A 23,024-nucleotide genomic window follows, 5' to 3' on the forward strand; every position below is an offset into this window, starting at 1 on the left:
ATGAAAGGTTTAACATGTTTATATAGTTCCCAAAACTTGGACACGGTGGAATTCTACCCGATACTGGCCTTAAACGAGGCTTTAGGTCACACCCGATTAAGTTTCCGTCACCCGGCGGGGACGTTTCTAAAAATTATGAAATAAATATTTTTGGGCTAAATTCATGAGTTTCTAAATGGTTTGGACACTCAGTGGATCATAATAAACATATAAATTTAATTAACTAAACCCAAAAACGAAATCGGAACGTTTCGACATACGGCGAGTTATACGGGTAGAATGGGTTTTTGGCGATGAACAACTTCGGGTTGTTACATTATCCCCCCGTTAGAGGGAATTTCGTCCTGAAATTCAAAGAATAAGATAAAAATCATGGATTGGAATGAGACACGAATGGATTTGTTGCCTCGGATCTTCACTTTCTCAAGTGGAATCAGGTCTCTACTGGGCGCTCTAGCGAATTCTCATTATCGGGACGTGTCTCTGTTTCGTACTTTGACTCTCTCTCAATCTATGATATCAATCGGTTTTCTCATGGAAGTTCCAACCCTGGACGACTTCGGTTTCCTCAAGGAATTACTAGGGTTTCGTCGAGTAGGTGCTTCTAAGGATTCGAGATGTGACGGACTGGATAGATGTTATCAAGCTCTAAGGGCATCCGAAATCTAAAGGTTGCAGAATCGATTTCTACAAAGATCTCGAAGGGTCTGATGTGAGACTAAACTAGATGTTCGAAAGAAACTCCCGGGAATCCTTCGGGATAGACATTTAGAGGAAAGAGCTGTTAACTTCCCGTTTCTCGATGATCACAGAAACGAGGGATGCGTGGTAATTCATATCGGGAAAACTTTTGAGTTCTAAGTCATAGAATGATACGAAAGTTTGATGCCAAAGATCACGAGAACAGGGTCGAGGAAAAGATCTAGTCGAGCGACCCTTTCGAAACCAAGGATAACAACATGAATGAGACTCGGTCATTTCATGTTAAACATAGCATCAAAGTATTTTTGTAGAAAGTTTTCCCCCTTTTAAGTCGAATGGAACAGAATAATCCTCAAGACTGAGGATTCAATCTATAGGTACGAAGTTAGTGTTCTCAATCTCACTGGTTAGTCATCTCGACGGTACCCATTTCGATTACATACGAAGGATTGAGTTTAGAAAAGGTTCGAATAGACAGATAACAGGTTTCCCCTTTTGTACCCAAAATCAAAAAGAGTTACAGGTATATGAATTTTCAAAGAGAAGTATACCTGCAGCGACAGAGGGATCACTGGCCGTAGCTGCTTTGGGGCAATTCCTTTTGAAGTGCCCAGCTTCACCACAATTGTAGCAGGCTGGACTGATTCCCGCTCCGGATGATTGTTTCGTTGATTTGGCTGGTTTTCTGCATGTTCGAGCAAGGTGGCCCTTATTGCCACAGTTGTCGCGGATCCTTTCGCGACATGGACCAGGAATGCAGTGGTGGTAGTTGCACTTACCACACCAAGGAAGGGTACCAGTGTATCCACTGGCGGGAGTTTGGGCTGTGGAACCGACAGCCGAAACAGCAACAGGGGCAGTAACAGCATGGACTGCTACTGTTTGCTGTTTCTTAGAAGACCCTTGCGTACTCTAGGCCTTCCGCTTGTTCCAGAATTTCTTCTTGCTTCCGCCTCCACTGGTGACTGGCTCGGGGGTAGTAGCCTCCTCATCAGAGTTGTCTTCGTGATCGATCAAGATTTTCGCAAGACATTTAGCACTGTCATATGTGTCTAGCTTCGCAGCCAAGACATTCCCCTTTGTTGGCTGGGTCAACCCCCAGATGAACCTCTCAATCTTTTTACTCTCCGGGGTAACCATTCCCGGACAGAGTAACGCCAGATCATCGAATCTTGAAGTATAAGCGGCTATGTCGGAACCCTTCATCTTAAGGTTCCAGAGTTCGTGTTCTAGCTTTTGGAGTTCGCCCCGAGGGCAATACTCTGCGAGAAGAAGCTCCTTCATAGCTTCCCAACCCATAGCATTAGCTACAGGTAAAGTTAAAGATTTGACCCGGCCGTTCCACCAAGTCAGGGCTTTGTCTAGGAAGGTGCAGGCGGCAAACTTGACTCTATCAGACTCCGAACAGGCGCATATTTCAAAGATTGATTCAATTTTCTCGAACCATCGGGTTAAAGCAATGACACCCCCTGTGCCATCAAAGGATGTGGGCTTCGCGTTCATGAAGTCTTTATAGGAACCCCCTTTTTGGTGTCCCTGGCTATCTTCTGGGTTTTGGGGTTGGGGACCACCTCCTGAATTACCAGAGTTCATTTGCGACATGGCTGCTACCATTGCAGCAGTCAGAACTGTCTGAAGTGATGCAAGATCAAGTTGAGGAGTAGGTGGTGGCGGAGCAGGATTGTTGTTGTTCCTTGAGTTGGGTCTCTTTCTTGGAGGCATCTTGATCTAAAAAGATCAGGAAAGAGAGGATCATAAGTCCTCTAAATTAAACCAAGAGATAGGAAACAGAGGATATCTCTTCAAGACAGATATAGCATCATGCAAAGCGATAAAGCAGGAATTTTAGAAGTTGATTCATTCTTGAGTTCCACATTAGAAGTTTATGCAATTTAGCATAGCTTTGATGGACATTGTTTAATTGTAGAGTTCCACAATAGAAGTAGTCTTCGCAGTTTAGCGGATGTTAGATGAGCATTATTTTATTCTTGAGATGCATAATCGAAGTCCATGAAATTTTAGAAAAGCGTTGATGAGCATTGTTTTATTCTTGAGTTCCACAATAGAAGTCTATGCAATTTAAACAAATCTTTAATGAGCATTGTTTGGTTCTTGAGTTCCACAATAGAAGTCTATGTAATTTAAGCAAAGCTTTGATGAGCGTTGTTTGATTCTTGAGTTCCACAATTGAAGACTACGCAATTTGGGAAAGCTTTGTTGAGCATTGTTTCATTCTTGAGTTCCATAATAGAAGTGTATGCAATTTATGTGGAGCTTTGATGAGCATTGTTTTAAGTTCCACATAGGAAGTCTATGCAATTTAGCAAAGCTTTGATGGGCATTGTTTAATTCTAGAGTTCCACAATAGAAGTAGTCTTTGAAATTTAGCAAAGCTTTGATGAGCATTGATTAAATCTGGAGTTCCACAATAAACGTCTATGCAATTTAAGCAAAGCTTTGATGAGCATTATTTCATTCTTTAGTTCCACATTTGAAGTCTATGCAATTTAGTATAGCTTTGATGAGCATTGTTTAATTCTAGAGTCCCACAATAGAAGTAGTCTTCGCAATATAGCGAAGGTTAGATGAGCATTGTTTTATTCTTTAGTTCCACAATCGATGTCCATGCAATATTAGAAAAGCTTTGATGTGCATTGTTTTATTCTTGAGTTCCACATTAGAAGTTTTTGTAATTTAGCAAAGCTTTGATGAGCATCGTTTAATTCTTGAATTCCACAATAGAAGTCTATGCAATTAAAGCAAAGCTTTGATGAGCATTGTTTTATTCTTGAGCTCCAAAATAGAACTATATGCAATTTAAGCAAAGCTTTGATGAGCATTGTTTGGTTCTTGAGATCCAAAAGAAAAGTGTATGCAATTTAGCAAAGCATTGATGACATTGTTTCATTCTTGGTTTCCACATTGGAAATCTATGCAATTTAGCAAAGCATTGTTGAGCATTATTTAATTCTTGAGTTCCACAATAGAAGTCTATGCAATTTAAGCAAAGCTTTGATGAGAAATGTTTCATTCTTGAGTTCCACATTAGAACTCAATGCAATTTAGCACAGCTTTGATGTGCATTGTTTAATTCTAGATATCCACAATAGAAGTAGTCTTTACAATTTGGCAAAACTTTTAAGAGCATTGTTTAATTCTTGAGTTCCACAATAGAAGTCTATGCAATTTATGCAAAGCTTTGATGACCATTGTTTCATTATTGAGTTCCACATTAGAAGTTTATCCAATTTAGCTAAGCTTTGATGATCATCGTTTAATTCTTGAGTACCACAATAGAGGTTTATGCAATGTAAGCAAAGCTTTGGTGAGCATTGTTTGATTCTTGAGTTCCACAATAGTAGTCTATGCAATTTAAGCAAAGGTTTGATGAGCATTGTTTGATTCTTGAGTTCCACAATAGAAGACAATGCAATTTAGCAAAGGTTTGTTGAGTACTGTTTCATTCTTGAGTTCCACATTGGAAGTCTATCCAATTTATCAAAACATTGATGAGCATAGTTTAATTCTTAAGTTCCACAATAGAAGTAATATTTGCAATTTAGCAAAACTTTAATGAGCATTCTATAATTCTTGAGTTCCACAATAGAAGTGTATGCAACTTAAGCAAAGCTTTGATGAGCATTGATTCATTCTTGAGTTCCACATTAGAAGTTTATACAATTTAGCATATCTTTGATGAGCATTGTTTAAGTCTAGAGTTTCACAATAGAAGTAGTCTTCGCAATTTAGCGAATGTTAGATGAGCATTCTTTTATTCTTGAGATCCATAATCGAAGTCCATGCAATTTTAGAAAAGCTTTGATGAGCATTGTTTTATTCTTGAGTTCCACAATAGAAGTCTTTGTAATTTAGCAAAGCTTTGAAAAGCATCGTTTAATTCTTGAGTTCCACAATAGAAGTCTATGCAATTTAAGCAAAGGTTTGATGAGCATTGTTTTATTCTTGACTTCCACAATAGAAGTCTATGCAATTTAAGCAAATCTTTGATGAGGATTGTTTGATTCTTGACTTCCACAATAGAAGTCTATGTAATTTAAGCAAAGCTTTGATGAGCGTTATTTAATTCTTGAGTTCCACAATTGAAGAATATGCAATTTGGCAAAGCTTTGTTGAGCATTGTTTCATTCTTGAGTTCCATAATAGAAGTGTCTGCAGTTTATGTGGAGCTTTGATGAGAATTGTTTTAAGTTCCAAATTAGAAGTCTATGCAGTTTAGCAAAGCTTTGATGAGCATTGTTTAATTCTAGAGTTCCACAATAGAAGTAGTCTTCAAAACTTCCCTAAGCTTTGACGAGCATTGTTTGAATCTTGAGTCCCACAATAAAAGTCTATGCAATTTAAGTAAAGCTTTGATGAGCATTATTTCATTCTTGACTTCCACATTAGAAGTCTATGCAATTTAGTATAGTTTTGATGAGCATTGTTTAATACTAGAGTCCCACAATCGAAGTAGTCTTCGCAATATAGCGAAGGTTAGATGAGCATTGTTTTATTCTTTAGTTCTACAATCGATGTCCATGCAATATTAGAAAAGCATTGATGTGCATTGTTTAATTCTAGAGTTCCACAATAGAAGTAGTGTTCGAAATTTAGCAAAGCTTTGATGAGCATTGATTAAATCTTGAGTTCCACAATAAACGTCTATGCAATTTAAGCAAAGCTTTGATGTGCATTATTTCATTCTTTAGTTCCACATTTGAAGTCTATGCAATTTAGTACAGCTTTGATGATCATTGTTTAATTCTAGAGTCCCACAATAGAAGTAGTCTTCGCAATATAACGAAGGTTAGATGAGCATTATTTTATTCTTTAGTTCCACAATCGATGTCCATGCAATATTAGAAAAGCTTTGATGTGCATTGTTTTATTCTTGAGTTCCACATTAGAAGTTTTTGAAATTTAGCAAAGCTTTGATGAGCATCATTTAATTCTTGAGTTCCACAATAGAAGTCTATGCAATTAAAGCAAAGCTTTGATGAGCATTGTTTTATTCTTGAGCTCCAAAATAGAACTATATGCAATTTAAGCAAAGCTTTGATGAGCATTGTTTGATTCTTGAGATCCAAAAGAAAAGTGTATGCAATTTAGCAAAGCATTGATGACATTGTTTCATTCGTGGTTTCCACATTGGAAGTCTATGCAATTTAGCAAAGCATTGATGAGCATTATTTATTTCTTGAGTTCCACAATAGAAGTCTATGCAATTTAAGCAAAGCTTTGATGAGCAATGTTTCATTCTTGAGTTCCACATTAGAACTCAATGCAATTTAGCACACCTTTGATGTGCATTGTTTAATTCTAGATATCCACAATAGAAGTAGTCTTCGCAATTTGGCAAAACTTTTAAGAGCATTGTTTAATTCTTGAGTTCCACAATAGAAGTCTATGCAATTTATGCAAAGCTTTGATGACCATTGTTTCATTATTGAGTTCCACATTAGAAGTTTATCCAATTTAGCTAAGCTTTGATGATCATCGTTTAATTCTTGAGTACCACAATAGAGGTTTATGCAATGTAAGCAAAGCTTTGGTGAGCATTGTTTGATTCTTAAGTTCCACAATAGTAGTCTATGCAATTTAAGCAAAGGTTTGATGAGCATTGTTTGATTCTTGAGTTCCACAATAGAAGACAATGCAATTTAGCAAAGGTTTGTTGAGCACTGTTTCATTCTTGAGTTCCACATTGGAAGACTATCCAATTTATCAAAACATTGATGAGCATAGTTTAATTCTTAAGTTCCACAATAGAAGTAATATTTGCAATTTAGCAAAACTTTAATGAGCATTCTATAATTCTTGAGTTCCACAATAGAAGTGTATGCAACTTAAGCAAAGCTTTGATGAGCATTGATTCATTCTTGAGTTCCACATTAGAAGTTTATACAATTTAGCATATCTTTGATGAGCATTGTTTAATTCTAGAGTTAAACAATAGAAGTAGTCTTTGCAATTTAGCGAATGTTAGATGAGCATTCTTTTATTCTTGAGATCCATAATCGAAGTCCATGCGAGTTTAGAAAAGCTTTGATGAGCATTGTTTTATTCTTGAGTTCCACAATAGAAGTCTTTGTAATTTAGCAAAGCTTTGAAGAGCATCGTTTAATTCTTGAGTTTCACAATAGAAGTCTATGCAATTTAAGCAAAGGTTTGATGAGCATTGTTTTATTCTTGACTTCCACAATAGAAGTCTATGCAATTTAAGCAAATCTTTGATGAGCATTGTTTGATTCTTGACTTCCACAATAGAAGTCTATGTAATTTAAGCAAAGCTTTGATAAGCGTTGTTTTATTCTTGAGTTCCACAATTGAAGAATATGCAATTTGGCAAAGCTTTGTTGAGCATTGTTTCATTCTTGAGTTCCATAATAGAAGTGTCTGCAATTTATGTGGAGCTTTGATGAGAATTGTTTTAAGTTCCAAATTAGAAGTCTATGCAGTTTAGCAAAGCTTTGATGAGCATTGTTTAATTCTAGAGTTCCACAATAGAAGTAGTCTTCAAAATTTAGCAAAGCTTTGACGAGCATTGTTTGAATCTTGAGTCCCACAATAAAAGTTTATGCAATTTAAGTAAAGCTTTGATGAGCATTATTTCATTCTTGACTTCCACATTAGAAGTCTATGCAATTTAGTATTAGCTTTGATGAGCAATGTTTAATACTAGAGTTCCACAATAGAAGTAGTCTTCGCAATATAGCGAAGGTTAGATGAGCATTGTTTTATTCTTTAGTTCCACAATCGAAGTCCATGCAATATTAGAAAAGCTTTGATGAGCATGGTTTTATTCTTGAGTTCCACATTAGAAGTTTTTGTAATTTAGCAAAGCTTTGATGAGCATCGTTTAATTCTTGAGTTCCACAATAGAAGTCTATGCAATTAAAGCAAAGCTTTGATGAGCATTGTTTTATTCTTGAGCTCCAAAATAGAACTATATGCAATTTAAGCAAAGCTTTGATGAGCATTGTTTGATTCTTGAGATCCAAAAGAAAAGTGTTTGCAATTTAGCAAAGCATTGATGACATTGTTTCATTCTTGGTTTCCACAATGGAAGTCTATGCAATTTAGCAAAGCATTGATGAGCATTATTTAATTCTTGAGTTCCACAATAGAAGTCTATGCAATTTAAGCAAAGCTTTGATGAGCAATGTTTCATTCTTGAGTTCCACATTAGAACTCAATGCAATTTAGCACAGCTTTGATGTGCATTGTTTAATTCTAGATATCCACAATAGAAGTAGTCTTTGCAATTTGGCAAAACTTTTAAGAGCATTGTTTAATTCTTGAGTTCCACAATAGAAGTCTATGCAATTTATGCAAAGCTTTGATGACCATTGTTTCATTATTGAGTTCCACATTAGAAGTTTATCCAATTTAGCTAAGCTTTGATGATCATCGTTTAATTCTTGAGTACCACAATAGAGGTTTATGCAATGTAAGCAAAGCTTTGGTGAGCATTGTTTGATTCTTGAGTTCCACAATAGTAGTCTATGCAATTTAAGCAAAGGTTTGATGAGCATTGTTTGATTCTTGAGTTCCACAATAGAAGACAATGCAATTTAGCAAAGGTTTGTTGAGTAAAGTTTCATTCTTGAGTTCCACATTGGAAGTCTATCCAATTTATCAAAACATTGATGAGCATAGTTTAATTCTTAAGTTCCACAATAGAAGTAATATTTGCAATTTACCAAAACTTTAATGAGCATTCTATAATTCTTGAGTTCCACAATAGAAGTGTATGCAACTTAAGCAAAGCTTTGATGAGCATTAATTCATTCTTGAGTTCCACATTAGAAGTTTATACAATTTAGCATATCTTTGATGAGCATTGTTTAATTCTAGAGTTTCACAATAGAAGTAGTCTTCGCAATTTAGCGAATGTTAGATGAGCATTCTTTTATTCTTGAGATCCGTAATCGAAGTCCATGCAATTTTAGAAAAGCTTTGATGAGCATTGTTTTATTCTTGAGTTCCACAATAGAAGTCTTTGTAATTTAGCAAAGCTTTGAAAAGCATCGTTTAATTCTTGAGTTCCACAATAGATGTGACAACCCAAGTTGTCCCGTTACATTTCCCCGTTACCGTTAACGGAATATTCCACTGTATAAAAGTTCCGTTAATTAGAGGGCATCAATTTAATAAACATTCCATTTGGTTACCTTTAACATGCCGTTAAGTCGTGATAAAAGGGAATAAAAACTCAAGACACACATTTTCATTCATTTAGAAAATGTCAAGTTTTATTAATATGACCACTAAATCGGGTGCGACCAAAAGCCCCGTTTAACGGCAGTATCGGGTAAAATTCCACTGAGCCCCGACTGTGAAACCTATATAAGGGTGAGTGGAGTCAAATGGGAGACTTTTTACACTCTCTCTCTATACTCTCTCCGTAGACCCGTTTTCGCCCCGAATTCGCAACCAAACGCTTCCAAATTGTAAGTCCGCTTACCCTAACTTATTCTAAGCGTATTGATTTATGTTTATAGCCCAAAAATCATCCAAGAAGGCATAAGATAAGGATTTTACGGCCCAGGAACATTCTAGGGCCGTAAATCCCTAAAAAGGTGTTAAAAATGCCTTTAAACTTGACCATGAGCTTAGAAACTATTAGGGGGTATAGCCTAGGGGTGTTTAAACACTAAAATGCATGGATTTAGGACTCAAAGAAGAGTTTACGGCCCAAGCACATGCTTAGGCCGTAAACTCCACAAGTTAGGGTCCCAAATGTGCACCAAACTCATCCTAGGGCTTATTACATATTTTAGACCCTTGAAAACACTCCAAACGAATTTAAGAAAGGAGTTTACGGCCCAGACTTGGTCAAGGCCGTAAACTCCCTAAAATCATGCCCAAAAGTGTGATTTTGCCCCCCTAATGGCCTTAGACATTTACCATAAAATGCTAGAATGGAATTAAAGGCTTAAACACAAGAAAAATGAGACATTTCTTGGAGTTTACGGCCCAAACATTATCTAGGCCGTAAACTCCCCTAAAACCCCCTCAAATGTTGGTTTTAATCCTCCAAAATAGCATCACACTTCATTATAAATCACTAGAAAGGCATTAGAGGCTTGAAACTTCACTAAACTCAAAGATTGAGAGTTTACGGCTGTAAACTCCCTTGGGAGAGTTCTTAGGCCGTAAACTCCTATAAAATACCTTTAGAAGCCTCAAATCCAATCATGCCTTTGATGAAAAGTGCTTAGAATAAATCAAGGAACAAGCTAGAAGCATCAAAACCCCAAGAATAGAACCTTGGGAGTTTACGGCCGTAAACTCCCTTAGGTTGGGCCGTAAACTCCTTGTTTGGTCCATATTGATGCTTTAAACCCCTTTACACCCTTGATACTTGAGCATAGCAAAGTCCCACAACTGATAGGAGACCCTTAGCACCCTTAAACGCTACCCGGGACCCCAAACACTCAACCAAAAGTGTTTTCCACTCCTTTGAGTGTGTATAATTGTTTTATTAGTATATTATATGCTAATTGTAAGTGAACATATGTTATCATATGTTAAAATAGGTCCTTGTGTGTGTTCAAGTCCTTGAGTGACCCCGAACGCCTAAACGACACTTCCGTCGGACCTACTTATACCAGGTGAGTTCATACCCCTGAATGAACCTTTTTAATGCTTTTAAATGTTTTCATAGGGGGGATTACAAGTTAAACATGCCAGTTATCATACCAATCACATGTGATTGATAACCCGCATGCACAAGATTTTACCACCGTACACTGTTTTACCGAGTAGGACACTATAAATGGCTTTCAAAAAGGCTTTTTAAATTGTTCAAGTTCTTACTTTCATAGCTTATCAAAGACTCATTTTCAACTGATTTATAAAAGATTCTCCAAGATTTCTAAAGGTTTTCACACTTATTTTATCAAAGAATACAAATGCGATTTTCCGGGGTAATAAAGTCTTCAAGGGTTTTCATGAATACTTTTAATTGTTAGATACCGCTGCTTCGCTTATACTTATTTTATACTCCTACTCTGTAATGCTTTCGCTTATACCTGAAGTCACTTATACCTGATAACGCTTGTACTTATTTACCCTCTTACTTAGTGATACGATTCTACTTCGCTTATACTTGAGATCGACTTTACTTCACTTATACTTGATACGTTCTTACTTCACCTATTGTCATCTCCACTTCACGATGCGCTTATACTTATTCGACACTTATACTTCACTTGCGACCGCTCTTACTTCACTTGTTAGACACTCCTACTTCACGAGAATCACTTTCACTTGATACCCACATAGTCATAGTTAGATGTATGTCCGTACTTATATAGGTATATATAAGTAATGACTGAAAGACTTAGGAAGGCTCATCGGCCCTATTTCCTTTTCTTCGTTGAGATGTGGTCTGGTGGGATCGGGTAGCCGTCCGAAGGTCATTTGGTCCATTAGTTAGATACTATGTATATGAGTATGGACATATAGGGAATTCTCTAGTCAAGTCAATTAAGAGTCTCTTCTTCTATTCTACACTCACTTTAGAAACACACTACCCACTGCTTGGAAGTCTCTACCGCTAGAATATCACTTGTGTTAGAAACCCACTCCTCTCAAGAAACACACTATTCTCTATTTGGGATGCATCTTCGGGACGCGGCCTTCTCCGTCGTCTAGTTGGTAACCAGAGTCTCCTGTAGGGAGAGCGGACATTGTGTGTATAGGCCTATATGGGATTGACAACCCCGCACCCTGACTACTAGCTACAGTCCACGGCCCACCAAGCCAAGGGGTGACAAATGTCATATTATATAGATGCTTGTAGGGCGTCTGGAACTCTAGTCAGTATGGTTACGAGTATCCTGGGTTGCCTTATAATTCATGGCTTTAAGGTAACGGTGTTTTCGTCAGCAATTTACACTATATGCTGATGTCACATTTTAGAGTCACTCTGTTTCGACCTTGCTAGCTGTATCTTTCATTTGATACTGTTTGGGGTCTATAGTCTCTGTTTCGACCTTGCTAGCTGTATCTTTCATTTGATACTGTCTGGGGTCTATAGTCTCTGTTTCGACCTTGCTAGCTGTATCTTTCATTTGATACTGTCTTGGGTCTATAGTCTCTGTTTCGACCTTGCTAGCTGTATCTTTCATTTGATACTGTCTGGGGTCTATAGTCTCTGTTTCGACCTTGCTAGCTGTATCTTTCATTTGATACTATCTGGGGTCTATAGTCTCTGTTTCGACCTTGCTAGCTGTATCTTTCAATTGATACTGTCTGGGGTCTGTAGTCTTTGTTCGGACCTTGTGAGAGATACCTTTCATTGGGTATCGTCTTCGGTCTATATTTATTGTTTTAGGCCTTACTAGCCGTACCTTTCGTTTGGTACCTTCTGGGGTCTATGTCTCCCCTTTGTTAGACTGAACCAGGCGTGTCGTCAGTTCGATACCCTCCTGGAGTCTATGATTCTTTGCCTTAGTCAGCAGTCCTCACTGCTGAGGCATATGTTATTCCCTGATGTCTCCTGCTTTCTTTAATAATCAAATTCAGTATTTTGATAACAATATCAATTAAGGGAAAACTACCTCTTACTACAATGCACTGAAACAGTCTTGGTAGAAGGCTGCTTTATTTAAAGAAAATATAGGATTTTCTGGAAAGGACACTGAAGCACTGAAAGCACTTAAACTACCACTTATTAAAGTTATTTGATTAATTGACACTAAATGCTTATGAACTCACCAGCATTTGTAAAAAATGCTGATACTCGCTTTTCAAATAACTTGTAATCTCAGGTAAGCAATTAGACAGGTACATCCCCGAAGCTGCTGATGAAGATGGCCTAAGTACCTTGCTGCACTTTATATATGTTGCTTGTATTACTTTGATACTATGTAATGTAACCATGTAAAATTATTACTATTAATGCAATGTTTTGTTGTACTTTGATTACTATATGCATGTGTTGTGATACTTGACATGACGTCATCCACCCCAGAACGTTTCCGCCGTTCCGGTTTTGGGGTGTGACAATAGAAGTCTATGCAATTTAAGCAAAGGTTTGATGAGCATTGTTTTATTCTTGACTTCCATAATAGAAGTCTATGCAATTTAAGCAAATCTTTGATGAGCATTGTTTGATTCTTGACTTCCACAATAGAAGTCTATGTAATTTAAGCAAAGATTTGATGAGCGTTGTTTAATTCTTGAGTTCCACAATTGAAGAATATGCAATTTGGCAAAGCTTTGTTGAGCATTGTTTCATTCTTGAGTTCCATAATAGAAGTGTCTGCAGTTTATGTGGAGCTTTGATGAGAATTGTTTTAAGTTCCAAATCAGAAGTCTATGCAGTTTAGCAAAGCTTTGATGAGCATTGTTTAATTCTAGAGTTCCACAATAGAAGTAGTCTTCAAAATTTACCTAAGCTTTGACGAGCATTGTTTGAATCTTGAGTCCCACAATAAAAGTCTATGCAATTTAAGTAAAGCTTTGATGAGCATTATTTCATTCTTGACTTCCACATTAGAAGTCTATGCAATTTAGTATAGCTTTGATGAGCATTGTTTAATACTAGAGTCCCACAATAGAAGTAGTCTTCGCAATATAGCGAAGGTTAGATGAGCATTGTTTTATTCTTTAGTTCCACAATCGATGTCCATGCAATATTAGAAAAGCTTTGATGTGCATTGTTTAATTCTAGAGTTCCACAATAGAAGTAGTGTTCGAAATTTAGCAAAGCTTTGATGAGCATCGATTAAATCTTGAGTTCCACAATAAACGTCTATGCAATTTAAGCAAAGCTTTGATGAGCATTATTTCATTCTTTAGTTCCACATTTGAAGTCTATGCAATTTAGTATAGCTTTGATGAGCATTGTTTAATTCTAGAGTCCCACAATAGAAGTAGTCTTCGCAATATAGCGAAGGTTAGATGAGCATTGTTTTATTCTTTAGTTCCACAATCGATGTCCATGCAATATTAGAAAAGCTTTGATGTGCATTGTTTTATTCTTGAGTTCCACATTAGAAGTTTTTGAAATTTAGCAAAGCTTTGATGAGCATCGTTTAATTCTTGAATTCCAAAATAGAAGTCTATGCAATTAAAGCAAAGCTTTGATGAGCATTGTTTTATTCTTGAGCTCCAAAATAGAACTATATGCAATTTAAGCAAAGCTTTGATGAGCATTGTTTGATTCTTGAGATCCAAAAGAAAAGTGTATGCAATTTAGCAAAGCATTGATGACATTGTTTCATTCGTGGTTTCCACATTGGAAGTCTATGCAATTTAGCAAAGCATTGATGAGCATTATTTAATTCTTGAGTTCCACAATAGAAGTCTATGCAGTTTAAGCAAAGCTTTGATGAGCAATGTTTCATTCTTGAGTTCCACATTAGAACTCAATGCAATTTAGCACAGCTTTGATGTGCATTGTTTAATTCTAGATATCCACAATAGAAGTAGTCTTCGCAATTTGGCAAAACTTTTAAGAGCATTGTTTAATTCTTGAGTTCCACAATAGAAGTCTATGCAATTTATGCAAAGCTTTGATGACCATTGTTTCATTATTGAGTTCCACATTAGAAGTTTATCCAATTTAGCTAAGCTTTGATGATCATCGTTTAATTCTTGAGTACCACAATAGAGGTTTATGCAATGTAAGCAAAGCTTTGGTGAGCATTGTTTGATTCTTGAGTTCCACAATAGTAGTCTATGCAATTTAAGCAAAGGTTTGATGAGCATTGTTTGATTGTTGAGTTCCACAATAGAAGACAATGCAATTTAGCAAAGGTTTGTTGAGCACTGTTTCATTCTTGAGTTCCACATTGGAAGTCTATCCAATTTATCAAAACATTGATGAGCATAGTTTAATTCTTAAGTTCCACAATAGAAGTAATATTTGCAATTTAGCAAAAACTTTAATGAGCATTCTATAATTCTTGAGTTCCACAATAGAAGTGTATGCAACTTAAGCAAAGCTTTGATGAGCATTGATTCATTCTTGAGTTCCACATTAGATGTTTATACAATTTAGCATATCTTTGATGAGCATTGTTTAATTCTAGAGTTTCACAATAGAAGTAGTCTTCGCAATTTAGCGAATGTTAGATGAGCATTCTTTTATTCTTGAGATCCATAATCGAAGTCCATGCAATTTTAGAAAAGCTTTGATGAGCATTGTTTTATTCTTGAGTTCCACAATAGAAGTCTTTGTAATTTAGCAAAGCTTTGAAAAGCATCGTTTAATTCTTGAGTTCCACAATAGAAGTCTATGCAATTTAAGCAAAGGTTTGATGAGCATTGTTTTATTCTTGACTTCCATAATAGAAGTCTATGCAATTTAAGCAAATCTTTGATGAGCATTGTTTGATTCTTGACTTCCACAATAGAAGTCTATGTAATTTAAGCAAAGCTTTGATGAGCGTTGTTTAATTCTTGAGTTCCACAATTGAAGAATATGCAATTTGGCAAAGCTTTGTTGAGCATTGTTTCATTCTTGAGTTCCATAATAGAAGTGTCTGCAGTTTATGTGGAGCTTTGATGAGAATTGTTTTAAGTTCCAAATTAGAAGTCTATGCAGTTTAGCAAAGCTTTAATGAGCATTGTTTAACTCTAGAGTTCCACAATAGAAGTAGTCTTCAAAATTTACCTAAGCTTTGACGAGCATTGTTTGAATCTTGAGTCCCACAATAAAAGTCTATGCAATTTAAGTAAAGCTTTGATGAGCATTATTTCATTCTTGACTTCCACATTAGAAGTCTATGCAATTTAGTATAGCTTTGATGAGCATTGTTTAATACTAGAGTCCCACAATAGAAGTAGTCTTCGCAATATAGCGAAGGTTAGATGAGCATTGTTTTATTCTTTAGTTCCACAATCGATGTCCATGCAATATTAGAAAAGCTTTGATGTGCATTGTTTAATTCTAGAATTCCACAATAGAAGTAGTGTTCGAAATTTAGCAAAGCTTTGATGAGCATTGATTAAATCTTGAGTTCCACAATAAACGTCAATGCAATTTAAGCAAAGCTTTGATGAGCATTATTTCATTCTTTAGTTCCACATTTGAAGTCTATGCAATTTAGTATAGCTTTGATGAGCATTGTTTAATTCTAGAGTCCCACAATAGAAGTAGTCTTCGCAATATAGCGAAGGTTAGATGAGCATTGTTTTATTCATTTGTTCCATAATCGATGTCCATGCAATATTAGAAAAGCTTTGATGTGCATTGTTTTATTCTTGAGTTCCACATTAGAAGTTTTTGAAATTTAGCAAAGCTTTGATGAGCATCGTTTAATTCTTGAATTCCACAATAGAAGTCTATGCAATTAAAGCAAAGCTTTGATGAGCATTGTTTTATTCTTGAGCTCCAAAATAGAACTATATGCAATTTAAGCAAAGCTTTGATGAGCATTGTTTGATTCTTGAGATCCAAAAGAAAAGTGTATGCAATTTAGCAAAGCATTGATGACATTGTTTCATTCGTGGTTTCCACATTGGAAGTCTATGCAATTTAGCAAAGCATTGATGAGCATTATTTAATTCTTGAGTTCCACAATAGAAGTCTATGCAGTTTAAGCAAAGCTTTGATGAGCAATGTTTCATTCTTGAGTTCCACATTAGAACTCAATGCAATTTAGCACAGCTTTGATGTGCATTGTTTAATTCTAGATATCCACAATAGAAGTAGTCTTCGCAATTTGGCAAAACTTTTAAGAGCATTGTTTAATTCTTGAGTTCCACAATAGAAGTCTATGCAATTTATGCAAAGCTTTGATGACCATTGTTTCATTATTGAGTTCCACATTAGAAGTTTATCCAATTTAGCTAAGCTTTGATGATCATCGTTTAATTCTTGAGTACCACAATAGAGGTTTATGCAATGTAAGCAAAGCTTTGGTGAGCATTGTTTGATTCTTGAGTTCCACAATAGTAGTCTATGCAATTTAAGCAAAGGTTTGATGAGCATTGTTTGATTCTTGAGTTCCACAATAGAAGACAATGCAATTTAGCAAAGGTTTGTTGAGCACTGTTTCATTCTTGAGTTCCACATTGGAAGTCTATCCAATTTATCAAAACATTGATGAGCATAGTTTAATTCTTAAGTTCCACAATAGAAGTAATATTTGCAATTTAGCAAAACTTTAATGAGCATTCTATAATTCTTGAGTTCCACAATAGAAGTGTATGCAACTTAAGCAAAGCTTTTGATGAGCATTGATTCATTCTTGAGTTCCACATTAGATGTTTATACAATTTAGCATATCTTTGATGAGCATTGTTTAATTCTAGAGTTTCACAATAGAAGTAGTCTTCGCAATTTAGCGAATGTTAGATGAGCATTCTTTTATTCTTGAGATCCATAATCGAAGTCCATGCAATTTTAGAAAAGCTTTGATGAGCATTGTTTTATTCTTGAGTTCCACAATAGAAGTCTTTGTAATTTAGCAAAGCTTTGAAAAGCATCGTTTAATTCTTGAGTTCCACAATAGAAGTCTATGCAATTTAAGCAAAGGTTTGATGAGCATTGTTTTATTCTTGACTTCCATAATAGAAGTCTATGCAATTTAAGCAAATCTTTGATGAGCATTGTTTGATTCTTGACTTCCACAATAGAAGTCTATGTAATTTAAGCAAAGCTTTGATGAGCGTTGTTTAATTCTTGAGTTCCACAATTGAAGAATATGCAATTTGGCAAAGCTTTGTTGAGCATTGTTTCATTCTTGAGTTCCATAATAGAAGTGTCTGCAGTTTATGTGGAGCTTTGATGAGAATTGTTTTAAGTTCCAAATTAGAAGTCTATGCAGTTTAGCAAAGCTTTAATGAGCATTGTTTAACTCTAGAGTTCCACAATAGAAGTAGTCTTCAAAATTTACCTAAGCTTTGACGAGCATTGTTTGAATCTTGAGTCCCACAATAAAAGTCTATGCAATTTAAGTAAAGCTTTGATGAGCATTATTTCATTCTTGACTTCCACATTAGAAGTCTATGCAATTTAGTATAGCTTTGATGAGCATTGTTTAATACTAGAGTCCCACAATAGAAGTAGTCTTCGCAATATAGCGAAGGTTAGATGAGCATTGTTTTATTCTTTAGTTCCACAATCGATGTCCATGCAATATTAGAAAAGCTTTGATGTGCATTGTTTAATTCTAGAGTTCCACAATAGAAGTAGTGTTCGAAATTTAGCAAAGCTTTGATGAGCATTGATTAAATCTTGAGTTCCACAATAAACGTCTATGCAATTTAAGCAAAGCTTTGATGAGCATTATTTCATTCTTTAGTTCCACATTTGAAGTCTATGCAATTTAGTATAGCTTTGATGAGCATTGTTTAATTCTAGAGTCCCACAATAGAAGTAGTCTTCGCAATATAGCGAAGGTTAGATGAGCATTGTTTTATTCATTTGTTCCATAATCGATGTCCATGCAATATTAGAAAAGCTTTGATGTGCATTGTTTTATTCTTGAGTTCCACATTAGAAGTTTTTGAAATTTAGCAAAGCTTTGATGAGCATCGTTTAATTCTTGAATTCCACAATAGAAGTCTATGCAATTAAAGCAAAGCTTTGATGAGCATTGTTTTATTCTTGAGCTCCAAAATAGAACTATATGCAATTTAAGCAAAGCTTTGATGAGCATTGTTTGATTCTTGAGATCCAAAAGAAAAGTGTATGCAATTTAGCAAAGCATTGATGACATTGTTTCATTCGTGGTTTCCACATTGGAAGTCTATGCAATTTAGCAAAACATTGATGAGCATTATTTAATTCTTGAGTTCCACAATAGAAGTCTATGCAGTTTAAGCAAAGCTTTGATGAGCAATGTTTCATTCTTGAGTTCCACATTAGAACTCAATGCAATTTAGCACAGCTTTGATGTGCATTGTTTAATTCTAGATATCCACAATAGAAGTAGTCTTCGCAATTTGGCAAAACTTTTAAGAGCATTGTTTAATTCTTGAGTTCCACAATAGAAGTCTATGCAATTTATGCAAAGCTTTGATGACCATTGTTTCATTATTGAGTTCCACATTAGAAGTTTATCCAATTTAGCTAAGCTTTGATGATCATCGTTTAATTCTTGAGTACCACAATAGAGGTTTATGCAATGTAAGCAAAGCTTTGGTGAGCATTGTTTGATTCTTGAGTTCCACAATAGTAGTCTATGCAATTTAAGCAAAGGTTTGATGAGCATTGTTTGATTCTTGAGTTCCACAATAGAAGACAATGCAATTTAGCAAAGGTTCGTTGAGCACTGTTTCATTCTTGAGTTCCACATTGGAAGTCTATCCAATTTATCAAAACATTGATGAGCATAGTTTAATTCTTAAGTTCCACAATAGAAGTAATATTTGCAATTTAGCAAAACTTTAATGAGCATTCTATAATTCTTGAGTTCCACAATAGAAGTGTATGCAACTTAAGCAAAGCTTTGATGAGCATTGATTCATTCTTGAGTTCCACATTAGATGTTTATACAATTTAGCATATCTTTGATGAGCATTGTTTAATTCTAGAGTTTCACAATAGAAGTAGTCTTCGCAATTTAGCGAATGTTAGATGAGCATTCTTTTATTCTTGAGATCCATAATCGAAGTCCATGCAATTTTAGAAAAGCTTTGATGAGCATTGTTTTATTCTTGAGTTCCACAATAGAAGTCTTTGTAATTTAGCAAAGCTTTGAAAAGCATCGTTTAATTCTTGAGTTCCACAATAGAAGTCTATGCAATTTAAGCAAAGGTTTGATGAGCATTGTTTTATTCTTGACTTCCATAATAGAAGTCTATGCAATTTAAGCAAATCTTTGATGAGCATTGTTTGATTCTTGACTTCCACAATAGAAGTCTATGTAATTTAAGCAAAGATTTGATGAGCGTTGTTTAATTCTTGAGTTCCACAATTGAAGAATATGCAATTTGGCAAAGCTTTGTTGAGCATTGTTTCATTCTTGAGTTCCATAATAGAAGTGTCTGCAGTTTATGTGGAGCTTTGATGAGAATTGTTTTAAGTTCCAAATCAGAAGTCTATGCAGTTTAGCAAAGCTTTGATGAGCATTGTTTAATTCTAGAGTTCCACAATAGAAGTAGTCTTCAAAATTTACCTAAGCTTTGACGAGCATTGTTTGAATCTTGAGTCCCACAATAAAAGTCTATGCAATTTAAGTAAAGCTTTGATGAGCATTATTTCATTCTTGACTTCCACATTAGAAGTCTATGCAATTTAGTATAGCTTTGATGAGCATTGTTTAATACTAGAGTCCCACAATAGAAGTAGTCTTCGCAATATAGCGAAGGTTAGATGAGCATTGTTTTATTCTTTAGTTCCACAATCGATGTCCATGCAATATTAGAAAAGCTTTGATGTGCATTGTTTAATTCTAGAGTTCCACAATAGAAGTAGTGTTCGAAATTTAGCAAAGCTTTGATGAGCATCGATTAAATCTTGAGTTCCACAATAAACGTCTATGCAATTTAAGCAAAGCTTTGATGAGCATTATTTCATTCTTTAGTTCCACATTTGAAGTCTATGCAATTTAGTATAGCTTTGATGAGCATTGTTTAATTCTAGAGTCCCACAATAGAAGTAGTCTTCGCAATATAGCGAAGGTTAGATGAGCATTGTTTTATTCTTTAGTTCCACAATCGATGTCCATGCAATATTAGAAAAGCTTTGATGTGCATTGTTTTATTCTTGAGTTCCACATTAGAAGTTTTTGAAATTTAGCAAAGCTTTGATGAGCATCGTTTAATTCTTGAATTCCAAAATAGAAGTCTATGCAATTAAAGCAAAGCTTTGATGAGCATTGTTTTATTCTTGAGCTCCAAAATAGAACTATATGCAATTTAAGCAAAGCTTTGATGAGCATTGTTTGATTCTTGAGATCCAAAAGAAAAGTGTATGCAATTTAGCAAAGCATTGATGACATTGTTTCATTCGTGGTTTCCACATTGGAAGTCTATGCAATTTAGCAAAGCATTGATGAGCATTATTTAATTCTTGAGTTCCACAATAGAAGTCTATGCAGTTTAAGCAAAGCTTTGATGAGCAATGTTTCATTCTTGAGTTCCACATTAGAACTCAATGCAATTTAGCACAGCTTTGATGTGCATTGTTTAATTCTAGATATCCACAATAGAAGTAGTCTTCGCAATTTGGCAAAACTTTTAAGAGCATTGTTTAATTCTTGAGTTCCACAATAGAAGTCTATGCAATTTATGCAAAGCTTTGATGACCATTGTTTCATTATTGAGTTCCACATTAGAAGTTTATCCAATTTAGCTAAGCTTTGATGATCATCGTTTAATTCTTGAGTACCACAATAGAGGTTTATGCAATGTAAGCAAAGCTTTGGTGAGCATTGTTTGATTCTTGAGTTCCACAATAGTAGTCTATGCAATTTAAGCAAAGGTTTGATGAGCATTGTTTGATTCTTGAGTTCCACAATAGAAGACAATGCAATTTAGCAAAGGTTTGTTGAGAACTGTTTCATTCTTGAGTTCCACATTGGAAGTCTATCCAATTTATCAAAACATTGATGAGCATAGTTTAATTCTTAAGTTCCACAATAGAAGTAATATTTGCAATTTAGCAAAACTTTAATGAGCATTCTATAATTCTTGAGTTCCACAATAGAAGTGTATGCAACTTAAGCAAAGCTTTGATGAGCATTGATTCATTCTTGAGTTCCACATTAGATGTTTATACAATTTAGCATATCTTTGATGAGCATTGTTTAATTCTAGAGTTTCACAATAGAAGTAGTCTTCGCAATTTAGCGAATGTTAGATGAGCATTCTTTTATTCTTGAGATCCATAATCGAAGTCCATGCAATTTTAGAAAAGCTTTGATGAGCATTGTTTTATTCTTGAGTTCCACAATAGAAGTCTTTGTAATTTAGCAAAGCTTTGAAAAGCATCGTTTAATTCTTGAGTTCCACAATAGAAGTCTATGCAATTTAAGCAAAGGTTTGATGAGCATTGTTTTATTCTTGACTTCCATAATAGAAGTCTATGCAATTTAAGCAAATCTTTGATGAGCATTGTTTGATTCTTGACTTCCACAATAGAAGTCTATGTAATTTAAGCAAAGCTTTGATGAGCGTTGTTTAATTCTTGAGTTCCACAATTGAAGAATATGCAATTTGGCAAAGCTTTGTTGAGCATTGTTTCATTCTTGAGTTCCATAATAGAAGTGTCTGCAGTTTATGTGGAGCTTTGATGAGAATTGTTTTAAGTTCCAAATTAGAAGTCTATGCAGTTTAGCAAAGCTTTAATGAGCATTGTTTAACTCTAGAGTTCCACAATAGAAGTAGTCTTCAAAATTTACCTAAGCTTTGACGAGCATTGTTTGAATCTTGAGTCCCACAATAAAAGTCTATGCAATTTAAGTAAAGCTTTGATGAGCATTATTTCATTCTTGACTTCCACATTAGAAGTCTATGCAATTTAGTATAGCTTTGATGAGCATTGTTTAATACTAGAGTCCCACAATAGAAGTAGTCTTCGCAATATAGCGAAGGTTAGATGAGCATTGTTTTATTCTTTAGTTCCACAATCGATGTCCATGCAATATTAGAAAAGCTTTGATGTGCATTGTTTAATTCTAGAGTTCCACAATAGAAGTAGTGTTCGAAATTTAGCAAAGCTTTGATGAGCATTGATTAAATCTTGAGTTCCACAATAAACGTCTATGCAATTTAAGCAAAGCTTTGATGAGCATTATTTCATTCTTTAGTTCCACATTTGAAGTCTATGCAATTTAGTATAGCTTTGATGAGCATTGTTTAATTCTAGAGTCCCACAATAGAAGTAGTCTTCGCAATATAGCGAAGGTTAGATGAGCATTGTTTTATTCATTTGTTCCATAATCGATGTCCATGCAATATTAGAAAAGCTTTGATGTGCATTGTTTTATTCTTGAGTTCCACATTAGAAGTTTTTGAAATTTAGCAAAGCTTTGATGAGCATCGTTTAATTCTTGAATTCCACAATAGAAGTCTATGCAATTAAAGCAAAGCTTTGATGAGCATTGTTTTATTCTTGAGCTCCAAAATAGAACTATATGCAATTTAAGCAAAGCTTTGATGAGCATTGTTTGATTCTTGAGATCCAAAAGAAAAGTGTATGCAATTTAGCAAAGCATTGATGACATTGTTTCATTCGTGGTTTCCACATTGGAAGTCTATGCAATTTAGCAAAGCATTGATGAGCATTATTTAATTCTTGAGTTCCACAATAGAAGTCTATGCAGTTTAAGCAAAGCTTTGATGAGCAATGTTTCATTCTTGAGTTCCACATTAGAACTCAATGCAATTTAGCACAGCTTTGATGTGCATTG

The sequence above is a fragment of the Lactuca sativa genome, chromosome 8 (genome assembly GCF_002870075.4).
Source record: "Lactuca sativa cultivar Salinas chromosome 8, Lsat_Salinas_v11, whole genome shotgun sequence".
In the NCBI taxonomy this organism is placed as follows: domain Eukaryota; kingdom Viridiplantae; phylum Streptophyta; class Magnoliopsida; order Asterales; family Asteraceae; genus Lactuca; species Lactuca sativa.